Source organism: Megascapheus bottae, chromosome 4 (genome assembly GCF_031878675.1).
Source record: "Megascapheus bottae isolate mThoBot1 chromosome 4, mThoBot2.hap1, whole genome shotgun sequence".
Classification (NCBI taxonomy): Eukaryota; Metazoa; Chordata; class Mammalia; order Rodentia; family Geomyidae; genus Megascapheus; species Megascapheus bottae.
The window spans coordinates 34,954,813-34,968,160 of record NC_143512.1 but is presented as its reverse complement, the minus strand read 5'-3'; the positions used below and the strand labels follow the sequence as shown (position 1 = coordinate 34,968,160).

At 34.8% G+C, this 13,348-nt stretch overlaps 1 pseudogene; it reads left to right on the top strand.

Moving 5' to 3' along the window:
• The first annotated feature begins 2,870 nt into the window (after positions 1-2,870).
• LOC150064256 (U6 spliceosomal RNA) lies at positions 2,871-2,970 on the top strand (annotated as a pseudogene).
• Positions 2,971-13,348: the final 10,378 nt, after the last annotated feature.

The window sequence follows — 13,348 nt, the reverse complement described above, 5'->3', positions numbered from 1 at the left end:
TATTCACTATAAAGTAAGTTTGCTAGGGGCTGAAACGGAATATACAATGATAAAATAAGAGTTACATAAATTTCATTTAACATCCAAGGATTGTTTGAAGAATTAGAAAGATATATGTTGTGTGTATGTTTGTGTAAACATATATACATAGGTTTGATCACTTCCCATTGCATAAATAAGTAGATGGGAATAACATGTTATAACACATATTACAAAACTTAAATTTTCAGCAAAATAATGGAATAAACTAAAATCGGATAATTTAAATTTTCTCCTCAGTAAATCATTTCAATAGAATATTTATAATTAACTATTTGTTAAAGATATACCCTTGTAAATATTTTGGATATATTTATATTAAAAAGGCATTGATCTTTTACTTGAAATTTGAAATAAAATAAGCTGTTTTGAATTTTAGCTTGATGCATCTGATTACTCAACTAAAGGATATTTCAGAGGAACGTATTAAATAAATTAACACTATTGTGCATTCATTAGTGACTAAAAAAGTGTGTGACTAACAGTTTAAAAGTGTTAGAAAGTATGTGTATCTATAATTTTGCTTGAAGAATCACAATGTCAACTAGAAACTGCAGCCAGAAAGTGATGTTCAAAACAACAATGCTTTATGTAAGGATGTTCTATGATTTTAATGCCTGCAATTTTATTTGCATGTATTTTTTCATTTATTTGAGAAGTTATGCCATGTCCTCTGGGACTAGCTAATGTGAGCAGCTTCACATGGACCCGCTCTCATATTGGAGCAAAACGAAAATTACACATAGAATGTTGTAATGAATTGGAACAGCAAGAACTGAAGGGAGAACTGCAGTTCTTTCAGATGGATGGATGGAGAGAGACTGTGTCAGCAGGGCTAGCTGGCCAATTGAACTGAGATGATGTAGTTGGATATTTAGGAGAGCACAGAAGTGGAGGCAGGCCATATACAGGACTGAATGAGGAAAATCCTATTGTCATTTATTTATTTCACCAATTGGAGTAACTTTTCAGCTTGTGAAAAGTGGAGCACAGATCCTGGAAATTGAAATCCTTTACTGATGCAGAGGCAAGTGCCTGGCCAATCAATGGCAATATCAGATGGAAGTTCACACCTGTTAATCAATGTGACTTAACCCTGGTTTGGGGAAGAAAATATTTTAAGGTTGAAAATATCAACCCTGAGCCCTCTTTTGCATTTTTTCTGAAAATAATAATTATTTTATGTCCGTGATCATATTGAAGTCTCCTCAGTAAAAGACATGACAAAATAATGGCTGGCATTGGAGAGGAAAGGAAGGGAATTGGGTGTCAGCCAATCCTGATGCAGCTAACAGGCTGTTTTCAAACTCTGAGCAAGACACCAGTTATCATACTCTCTTAACTTTCAATACTGGGCCAGCAGTGTCACTGTGTGCTTTGCATAAGTGTTTTAACTAGTCAGTTTCCATTATGTTCAAGTAGATAAACCTTATAATATTTGGCTGTGCCTGCCAAGTTTGGCTATGCCAAAGGTAAGAGCCACACTAAGCTCAAATATTGAACACTCCTGTGAGAATTGCTCTGATCTATAAACATATAAATTCTAAAATTTCATTTCTTATTTGTTGTGGCTATTTGGTGAGGATTGTTTTGTATACATTTCATTCTTCCATCTTGTTTTTTACAGACTTAATTTCATCAGTTATGCATGTTGAAAGGTGGAAGATGTTGAAAGGTGGAAGAGTTTAATAGTGCTTATTTTATTTCTGGATAAAAGCTTCTTTCAAGAAATCATGATACCAATTAGGCATAGGAGTATGCAGTTCTGTCTTTCAGATATTTTTGTGCTTTAGCTTAGTGAAGAATTGGGAATAAATACCACCCAATTTTCATTCCTTCTCACTACTATAATTATTTGCAACATTATAAATTTTCCTTACAACTAACATTTTAATAGACAATTATTAGAAAGTTATTAGGATAACTAAACACTATAGAAGAAAGGTTAATTTTCAGCATAAGAAGAAAGATAGACCAAACCCTGACAATAAAATTAAAGAAAAAAGAAAAAAGACAGACTTAAAAAACAACATAACCGAAGAGTTGCTCTGAAATTAACAACTAGTATTATAATACTAAAATACTTAAGATGCAGAAAAAATTAAGAAAAATAAAATAGAGAAAATACATTGCTACTTAATGAAATGAAAATCATTATGTCTAAGGCTTTGCTGTTGTTTTTTGGGCAGAACCAAGGATGGAAATCAGGTCCCCCCTAAGCTGATGCTCTACCAATTGAGCCATACCTACTGTTCATAAAAGATTTGATGTATTGTATCAAGAATACATTATTGGAAAACCAGAAAGGAATATTTTTGAGATCCCTTTACTATGTTTGAAGAAAAAGTGTCTTAAAATTATCAATTCAAAATATATTGCTTCTTCTTCAGTACATATAAGTCAATACACATTTGGGCCTTTCTTATGTTTATTTCTTAGGGTGACCTACCCATTCTTCCATGTTGCAGAGTTGAGGTGAGTTTGGGAACCCTCACTTCCTGGGCCTTAGAAAATAGTGTACCAGGATTTTTCATCACTGTATCATTTTGTGAAGAATTTTTTAAGTGCTTTCTAATATATGAAAGGAGTTTAGCTCTATTCCTTTTTTTTTCTTTTTTACCAGTCCTAGGGCTTGAAAGCAGTGCCTGTGCACTGTCCTTGGACTTTCTCAAAGCTAGTGCTCTACCACTTGAGCTACAGCACCACTTTTGGCTTTTTCTTTGTATGTGTTATCAAGGAATTCAACGCAGGTCTTCATGCATGCTAGACAAGCACTCTACCATTAAGCAAAACTTCCAGCCTCTATTCTTGTTTTTTAAAGATTACTTTAGGTGCTCGCTTCAGCAACACATATACTAAAATTGGAACAACACAGAGAAGATTAGCATGGCTTTTGCTGTCCTTTGGCTATCTCATATTGTTCCAGTATTTCACCTTGTTATCTGATATATTTTATTTATGCATATTTGGTTATTTGAAATAGGATAGACAAGGGGGGAAAACGAGATGAAGGGTGGGGGTGCGGGGAGGAAAATGGGGACCAAGACATGATAAAGGGTATCAATGTATGTGAAGTAATGCAACTTCTATCTGGTGAATATAATGTAACCCTTCTATTAATAACAATAAAAATATATGGAAAACTACTTTAGATGTTAAGGTGATGTACAGAGGGGTTACAATTACATACATAAGCTAATGGGTGTTTTTCTTGCTGAACACTGGTACTCCCTCCCTCATTTTTCTCCCATCTTCCCTTCTCTCCAATCTACCTTCCCTTCCCCATTATGGTACAAATGAAAATGAACTCCCAGATATGGAAACAAGAGATTCTTCTGAATTGTTATTTTTAATGTGACATGCAAGGTTATTTCTTTTTCTTTAATTTTGTTTACCTTTGGTTTATCCCCTTCCATCACTGCATTTCATCTTGGTACTCTATTCCTTCCTTGTGAGTTCCTTAGTATGAAGTATGTTGTATTTTGTCACAAATTGTTTTTATAGCTATTGAGGCACTCAAATTGCTTTATTTCAATTTGTTTTGTAATTTTGTTGATTATTTTCAAATGTAAAATCAAACCTGCATTCCTGTGACAAGCCTCATGTGATGATATTTTAATACTTGTTTACATATCACTTATTCAAGGGCCTGATGTAATGTAGGGGTAAAGTATAGAGGAATTACACTCATCAGGTGGTAGGTGCATGACTTCTCGCACATTGATACCTCTTCTCGTGTTTTCTCAACATTTCCCACTTCGCAACCCTTCCCAATCATCTTGTTTCCCCACCCCTTCCCTTCCCTATTTCAAATAAACAGATAAACAATATACCAGGTTACAAAGACAAATACAGTAACCACATGAAATTAACTATTAGGGGAACACAAAAGAAGATAAATCACTTTACATAGTACATTAAGAATCACAATCACAAGTTGTCTGTAGTATTTCTGTTTTTTTTCTGATAATAACTTCGTGCAGTATCAGCACGTAATATGTATTATTAATTTAATAACTGAAGAATATGATCAGTAGGATTAAGTGCTCTTCTATCATACTATTGGAGATTTGTGAGTTGAATAGAAGGAAAATTATAACACAGCAAATTTTCTGCTATAGTACTGCATAGAGCAATCTGCTAACTTGAAAAGATGAAGAGAAATGACAAATCTAATCTCCAAGCAGAGGTCAAAAATTAAATTTAAAGGTGGTAGAGGCAACAAAATAATATAGAAAGCAGCAAAAATATTAACAGATGAGCAAAAGAAAAATTATGAAAGTACCCCATAAAGAGAATATCAAAATCTCTGATCAATGACAAAGATAAATTGATCAATAAGAATGAATAAATATTTTAACTTAGAAGATTATGGTCTCAATAGGACCAGATAGATATTAAAAGGAAGGGAGAAATAGTTTAAAAATTATGCTAATTTCATATCATTAAAATGTTATAAACTCTTCTTTCTAACATCTACAATCTTAAATTAAAAGTTGTTGACACAGAGACAATTAAAAAGGGTCAAAATGCTTACAAATTAGGCGGCATTCTTTTATATTAGAAGCAACATTGATAAATATTTCAATTCAATAAAATTTAAACGAGCACATTAAATTTGTGCTATGCAGGTAACATAAGACTTGTAGAAAGTCTACAGAGTAGGAAGTGGCACTGTGGCTCAAGTGGTAGAATGCTAGCCTTGAGCTGAAGACCTCAGGGACAATGCCTATGCCCAGAGTTCAAGCCCAATGACTGACAAGAAAGAAAGAAAGAAAGAAAGAAAGAAAGAAAGAGAAAGTTTATAGAATTAACTGTTATATCTTACATCAAACATCAAACCATGAGTGCTGAATCTATTATTTTGAGCCTGTAGTAGTGCATCATTGAGTCATGTGACAGGACTTCACCTCATTGATACCAATGAGAGAGGTGGAAGTATCCTGAAGTGCCATAATCCCCCCAAGAACACAGTAAGAATGTCCTGAAGACCACTCAGTGGGCCCAAACTCTGGAGGTCTCTATCATCTTCCAAAAGTCACAAGCTGAAGGCCAAGTCTTTATTCATGTGGTATTTGCAAAACGTTCCAAATCCAGAATGAGGCACTCTGATGAGAAACAAATTCACTACTTTATTTTTCTTTCCAATGCTTGTGAAATAGCAAGCTCTTGGAAAAAAATGTCAACACTAATCTTTTTTTTCTTAAATTTTTACAATAACGGTGATGGACAGAGGGGTTACAGTTATCAAAGTAAGGTGTTGAGTACATTTGTTTTTGAACAGGGTCATCTCTTCCCTCAGATTCTCCTAGTTGTTTTTCCTCTTAAACTAACATTAATTTGTTGTATAAACTGTTTTGTACTCTCCCTGTCCCAATGTTCCCATTTTGCATCACCATTCTCTAAAACACATAAATACTAGCATACTGTAAGTGCCTTCATCAACATTTCATTTAAACCATCATGTCTTAAATTTATGTGTTTCAACTCACTTGCAATGCTATTTAAGAATAAATGAAGCAAGAATTAGCTTTGAACCATGGTAGATCAGGACAGATTTCCACAACAGTGATGTTGAACTGCCTTTCCAGAGCTCCTCATTAATAGCAAGTGCACAGTAATGGTGGACATTACTTGTGCTCAAATGAAATACTGGAAATATGGTTATGGAAAACCATTGTCTTTTCTCCAACATGTATGATTAGTTTTGAAGAAGAAAAGAAGAAAGAAAATTTTTTATTATTTTTCTCTATGTGGTATTTTTGTTGGTTTCACAATGAGCCTTTTTAAATGTTATTTCATTTAAACAAGGCTAAAAATCCAGTTTGCAAAATAAAGTCCCTGATAAAAATTTTTTAAAAATAATGAAGTAGGTTTTCTATCTCTTTTGCCAGTTGTGGGGCTTGAACTCAGGGCCTGAGCACTGTCCTTGGACTTTTCTCAAGGCTAGAGTTCTACCACTTGAGCCACATCACCACTTCCAGCTTTTTTTTAATATTTTTATTGTAATTAATAAAAGGGTTACATGATATTTGCCAGATAGAAGGTGCATTAATTCACATACATTGATGCCCTTCCACATGTCTTGGTCCCCATTACCCTCACCTCACCCCCCCTCTTGGTTTTCCCCCCTTCCTTGTCCAATTTCAAGTAACCAAATACAAATGTATCCAATATATCAGATAACAAAGTGAGATATTGTGACAATATGAGATAACAAAGGAACAGCAAATGAGATTCCAGCTTTTTTATATATATGTGGAACCAAGGAATCAAACCCAGGTCTTCGTGCATGTTAGACAAGCACTCTACCACTAGGCCAAACTCAGGACAAGCAGGGCTGCTTCAAAAGAGCAATGTGAATATAGCCAGCTTCAGACAGGTCTGTAAAACTGACAAAAACTCATAGAAAAAGTTAGGAATCCTTCCTGCTGGTGTGCAATCCTTACAATAGCAGACTGTTGCAAATGGAGTTTTACAGTCTGTATTTTAAAAAAAATTGTATGTAACAAAGTGTGTGGAAAAGTGAAAAAAATAATGAAATAAAAGCGGTCAGATGACCTATCTTATGCATGCAATTCTAGTTACTAAGGAGGCTGAGATCTGAGAATCACAGTTTGAAGCCAGCCTGGGTGCGAAAGTCTGTGAGACTTTCATCTCCAATTAACTATAAAAGATGCCATAAATGGAATGTGGCTTAAGTAGCAGTGAGGGGGAAAAAAGAAATCTCAAAGTCAAAACTCAAGGTCCTGTACACACACACACACACACACACACACACACACACACACACACATACACACTAAAATAAAATAGAGAAACATTTAAAAATAAATGAATCAAGGCAGGTTACTGGACAGTAAAGATGCCTTCATTTCAATGATCTTTGATATTCTAGGGTATATATAGATATGTAGAAAAAAGAGAATTGATAGTGTTACATGTATCCTTGATGAAATTTTTTTTCAATAAACATATTCTAGTTATCAATTGCTCCTTCTTAGACACAGACATTTTACATAATGTGTTAAATGTGATACTCAAATACTTCATTTATTGCTCTCATATCTACTGCTTTAATTTTTACATTAAATATTTTAACACAGCTATTACCAATGAGAAATTCCCTTCTAAGTGCTCTATTTATAAAAAAATTCAGATAAATTTTTTTTGGTGATAAGATACAAAATGCATTCACAACTCAGAAAGAGTTTCAAATTACATGTGCAGAAAATGAGATCATTCATCATGACAAATAAGTCCATCTGGCTGGGAATTATAGGAATCACTTCACGCCATGACTCTTGATGAGCTGACTGGTCCTAACTGTGACAAATTCTTTTATCTTAACTGGAAACCTCAGGAGGTAGCCTGTGTTCATAATTGAAAATGTAATTGAAAACAAAATATCACACAATGTCACTTAGGAAGTCAAAGTTCTGATACACTGCTTTGTGGTACTTAGGTAAAATTAACCATGTACCAGAAATAGAGATACCACACTTGATGGTGTTTTAATAAGCTGTGAGCAATGGCAGAGAGGAAAAATGCTGACAATGTTTCCTTTTGAAATACATCAGTTGGCTCATTCGTGAAAGATCATTGTTTCTGAAAGTAATTTGATCTTTACTCCAGATTTATATCATCCATGGTTTAGAACAAGTATTTATGTCTTTAAACTTTTATAGTACCTTCATTCAAAAAACTGATCTGGATAGACTAAACAAAAGGCTTTAGTTTGAAGACTGATTTTATGTCTTACTAAATGCATGACCAAGAACAAGGGTCAAGATACCCTTTTATATTGGTTTCCACATCAGTGAGATGTGAAGTCATATAGAATTGGTATGAAGACTAAATGAACTGTGTAACTTTGAGGTTTAGCAGAGTGGTTCTGTAAGGAACAGTAATGGGAGGTACCTTGTCAGCAAATCAGTGATGGATTAGCTTCAATAACCTCTCCTTATTCTCCCTGTTTCAGGACAGGTCAGAAGCCAACCTTACAAAATGTAGGGAGCCAAACATTCACCAAGATCAGTATCAGGGAAAGGAAGACATAAAGAAAAATTATGTTGGTGGCAAAGGGTCCACAAGTTCATCAGCCCTGTTGTCAGACAGCTCAAGAGAGTTCATTTGAAGAGTTTTCCTGTGTCAAAGAGCAATGTGCTCTCTACCCTTCCTTCTCCCATTACCAGATGTGAGGACATGGAGTAGCTGACCACAGCCCCATTAGGGCTCCTATGCTGAACTTCCCCATGCATGCTATACTCCAATCCGCTGTTTTTCAGGTAAGTACATGTCATAAAGACAATCCTAAAAATGACATGAGGAAATGAAAACTCCTTTATCCCTATCCCAAAGAGAAAACCATAGCCAAGTATTTTGTGTTTTGGCACATAAGTCTATATACCTGAATAGTTAGTTTGTCTTTGTGTAGCACTCTGCTCCCTCTCTCCCTCCCTCCCTCTGTCCCTCTATTCCTCCCTCCCCTTCCTCCTCCCATCCTCTCTCCATCTACCTCTTACCTTCCCCTCCCACTCCCCCTTCTCTCTGTCTTGGGGTTTGAACTGAGAACCTGAATTCTGTCCCTGAGCAATTTTGTGCCCCAGGCTAGCACTCTACCACTTGAGTCATAGCACCATTATGGATTTTTTTCTGAGTAGGTTATTGGAGATAAGACTTTCCTGCCCAGTTTGCCTTTGATCCTCAGATCTCAGCCTCCTGCCTAGCTAGGAATACAGGCATGAGTCAGTGGCACCCAGCTACCTTCTTTTCTAGCAAATAATAACTACCTATTTTTCAACATTTTAACCAAAATACTTTATATATCCCTTACATACTTTATAAATTTCCAAGTAATATACTTTACAGGTTTTCAACTATATCTCTACACATTATAATTAGTATATACAGATTTTCAACTATATCTCTACACATTATAATTAGTATATACTCAGTCAGGAACCTGTGGCTCATGCTTATAATCCTAGCTACTTAGGAGGCTAAGATCTGAGGACAGTAGTTCAAAGCCAGTGTGAGCAAGAAAGTCCATAGATTATTTCCAATTAACCATTAGAAAATCAGAAGTAATGCTGTGGCTCAAATTAAGAGCACTTTTCTTGAAAGAATAAGCTCAAGACAGCACTCAGGCCCTTGGTTGAAGTCACATGACCAAGAAAGGTATGATAAAATCAAGTATTCAGAAACACAAAAGGTATACACACATATTTCTTTTTTTAATTTTTTAATTTTTTATTGTAATTAATAAAAGGGTTACATGATATTTGCCAGATAGAAGGTGCATTAATTCACATACATTGATACCCTTTCACATGTCTTGGTACCCTTACCCTCCCCCTCCATCCCCCCATCTTGGTTTTACCCCCTTCCCTATCAAATTTCAAATAACCAAATACAAATATATCCGATATATCACATAACAAAGTGAGGTACTGTAACAATATGAGATACCCAAGGGACAGCAAAGCAGATGAGAGATAACATAGTACATTAAGGACAACAATCATTCGTTATATGGCTTTTGTTTCAATATCCTGGAGGTCCTTTCAATTAGCTTCATACTATATGGCCTTATGTATCAAGGTCTTGCTCTATTGCAGATTTCTGCTAGTAGAGCCCAAGGTTTCTACTGATTATGACAAATGATGGAAACCATTGAGCCTAAGTTCCTTTGAGTCTGGCTTACTTCATTTAATATGATTTTTTCTAAGACTTTCCATTTCCTAACAAATGGGGCGATGTTGTTTTTTTCTGACAGCAGCATAGAATTCCATTGTACACACACATATTTCATTTTGCTGAAGACTATTATGTTACCTCTCCATGTTCTTCTTTTAGAATTAATGCAAAACTAATTACCCAATAGATATTTTTACTATTCCTCTTAGTTGATGGACCATTTTTTTCTCCTTGATATAATTTCATCAATATTTTGGTTGCTTAAAATTTACCTGTTTCAAACATGGAATAAGTTGCTAAGGAAAACTATAAGTAAGGACACAGATATTTGTTAAACTTTGTGCCTGTAACTTTGTACATTCTATTATAGATGATAAATAACAGAATATAACCCTTAATTTTTTGCATTAAAATGTGGCATTATTGTATCCAGTTCTCCTAGGTATCTACTGAGTAGTTTGACAGGACACTGGTTCTTTAATGATTGATAAGACAGAATTTTTCCCTAGGAATCCCTTAGGATTGTTTCTTTACATACAATAATGGCTCATGTAAAATTTGTAAAATCTATTCTTTGAGGTTTTCATTTGCCTTTCTAAAAGTCTGTATCCATCAGTTCTTAGATAACCTGTCCCCCTCCCCCCCGGTAACTTATTTTCTTCTTTATTTTTTATTTTACTTTTTATCAGATATTCTTCTGAAGCACCTCAATAACTTGAAAATTTGTTTATTATTTTTCTTATTTTCTTTCAGATTTATTCATTATTAATCTTTTTCATAGATTTTGAACTTCAGACTTAGATTAATTGCAAATATTAATTCTCAATGTTGTGCTAGTACAGCTTATGAAATTTTGAACTAACAGTTATAGTTTAAAGAATACCAAACTAGACTTTCAAAGAGAACATATGTGCACTTATAATTAGTTTCAACAGGAAGAATTTCAAATTTGGGGAAATTTTTATCTTTAGTTGTTGGATTGACCTTTTATATACTACCTATTTTTAAGAATGACTCCTGTTTAATTTAAATCTACATTTAAATATTGACAAGAATCAACATGTTTCTTGTCTCTTTTGTATCTTGTTTTGTTTTGCTTTTTTTTTTTCTTTTGGAGTAACTGTTAGCCTGGCAATTGTGGCTCACACGTGTAATCCTACCTACTAAGAAGGACGAAACCTGAGGATCTGAGGATCTGATTGCAGTTTGAAGCCATTCTAGGCAAGAAATTTCTTGAGAAATGAACAAACAAACAATACAAAACAAAACCAAAAGCTTGAAGTAGTGTTGTGGCAGAAGTGATAGTGACTAGCTTTGAGGAAAACAAAACACCTTTAAGTTTACCAATCCCTGAGTTCAAGTTCCAAAACCAGCATTTAAAAACAAAAAGAAAAATTGGCTGTTTATCTATGGGCAGGGAAACATAAGATGTTTAGAGTGTTTCAGGGCAGAGGACTGACAGAATAAGCCAGTGAACATGACACATATCACATTATAGCTTTCTCATGACATTTGCCATTGAATTCTTTGAAAAAAAATAAAATGAAACAAAAATAAAAAGTAAGTCAACTTACCATGCTAATAGGAACTTCTCAGGTGAGGGAAGCAAGGGAAAATAACTTGGAATGAAGCAAACAAAGAATAGTGTGAAAAGTAAGACAATGTCTTGCAGCATATAGACCAAAAGAAACTAATAGTTAAAAATTAAATTACTCTTTAGATTTTGTCTGTTATTAGTGTCTCACAGTTGTAATCCTAGCTACTCAGAAGGCTACCCAAAAACCTACGAGATTTTTTCTCCAATTAACCACATAAAAGCCAAAGGTAAAACAATGAGAGAAATTTTAGAGTGCCAGCCTTGAGCCAAAAAGTTAAAGAACATCACCCAGGTCTTGAATTCAAGCATCACTACTAATCTACTCAGAATATATTATTTAAAACTTAAATGACAGTCGGATCTCACTAAGTCATAACTAAAAATATTTATTATTTGAGTTTTGTTTCAGTTAGATAGCTAGTATTGCTATCACTGTGTACCCCATATATTTTTGAAGCCTATCAGCTTATAATACGAATGAAATTATTTGAATAGGCTTGCTTATTTAATCTCAGTCAGGAGATTACATTGTTGCATGTAATTGAAAATCTTAGCTGAAGTAGAGAAGCTTTTATTGAAATGTAGGCCAGCTATATAGTTGAGCCCTATTAATCATTCAAGACTTATGGGTACTGGTAAACAAGTATTTCTGTGAAATAAATTCAAGTTTTCCTTGGACAATATATTCATAGAAAGAAAAACAATCCTTACAAAAGAGATAAGAATCTTTCAGGGTAATGGAAAGATGGTTGACATTCATTTCAGTCTTGGGCAAGTCAGTAATACCAGATTAAGTGAATAGCTTTATATCTGAGGATGTGGTGTGTGTGTGTGTGTGTGTGTGTGTGTGTGTGTGTGTGTGTGTGTAGTGGTTTACAACTTAGTTATGAATCCTTGAATCTTGCCCACACACCACTGGAAATCAGCCCTGCTGACAGGAAAGGAAATTGGCTGCTGTGATGCGCTCAATAGAGACCAAGTTTAAGAATGCCAGTAAGGGAAGTAAGCCAGACTCAAAGGAACATAGGCCCTCATTTGTCAAATTCAGTAGAAGTTTGCTTGGAGGGATCACTACTACACTGTTCGTGGGAGTGCAAACTTGTTTAATCACTAGGGAAGCAGTATGGCAGTTCCTCAAAAGAATAAATATAGATCTCTCCTATGACCCAGCAATTTTACTACTTGGCATTTACCCAACCATCCAGAAACAAGGACATACTAAATCCACTAGCACAACAATGTTCATTGCAGCACTATTTACCGTAGCAAAGATATGGAACCAACCCAGATGTCTCTCACTTGATGAGTGGATCAACAAGATGTGGTATTTATACACAATGGAATTCTATGCTGCTGTCAGAAAGAATGACATTGCCCCATTTGTAAGGAAATGGAAAGACAGAAAAAATCAAATTAAGTGAAGTAAGCCAGACTCAAAGGAACATAGGCTCAATGGTTTCCCTCATTTGTCATAAATAGTAGAAACCTTGGGATCTCCTAGCAGAGATTTACAATAGAACAAAATCTAGAGGCATAAGGCCAAATAGTATGACACTAAATGTAAGGACCTCCAGGATAAGGAAACAAAAGCCATATAATGAGTGACTGTTGTCCTTTATGTACTATGTTATCTCTTATCTCTTTTGCTATCCCTTGGTTATATCATATTGTTACAATACTTCACCTAGTTATCTGATATATTTTATATGTGCTTAATTGGTTATTTGAAATTGGATAGAAGGGGGGAATCAAAAAGAGCCGGGGAGGGGGAGGAAAATGGGGACCATGTCATGAGAATGGGTATCAATGTTTGTGAACTGATATACCTTCTATCTGGTGAATATAATGTAACCCTTCTATTAATTACAATAAAATAAAAGAATGCCAGACTGAACTCCATTTCCTAGTCGAATGAGATTTGTCATGTACAGTTGGAATGGGGTGGAATTGCCAGCATTTTCTCCTTGCCTTAGGATTAGGAACTAAAATGGAGCAAAATTAGGAAAGGAAGGG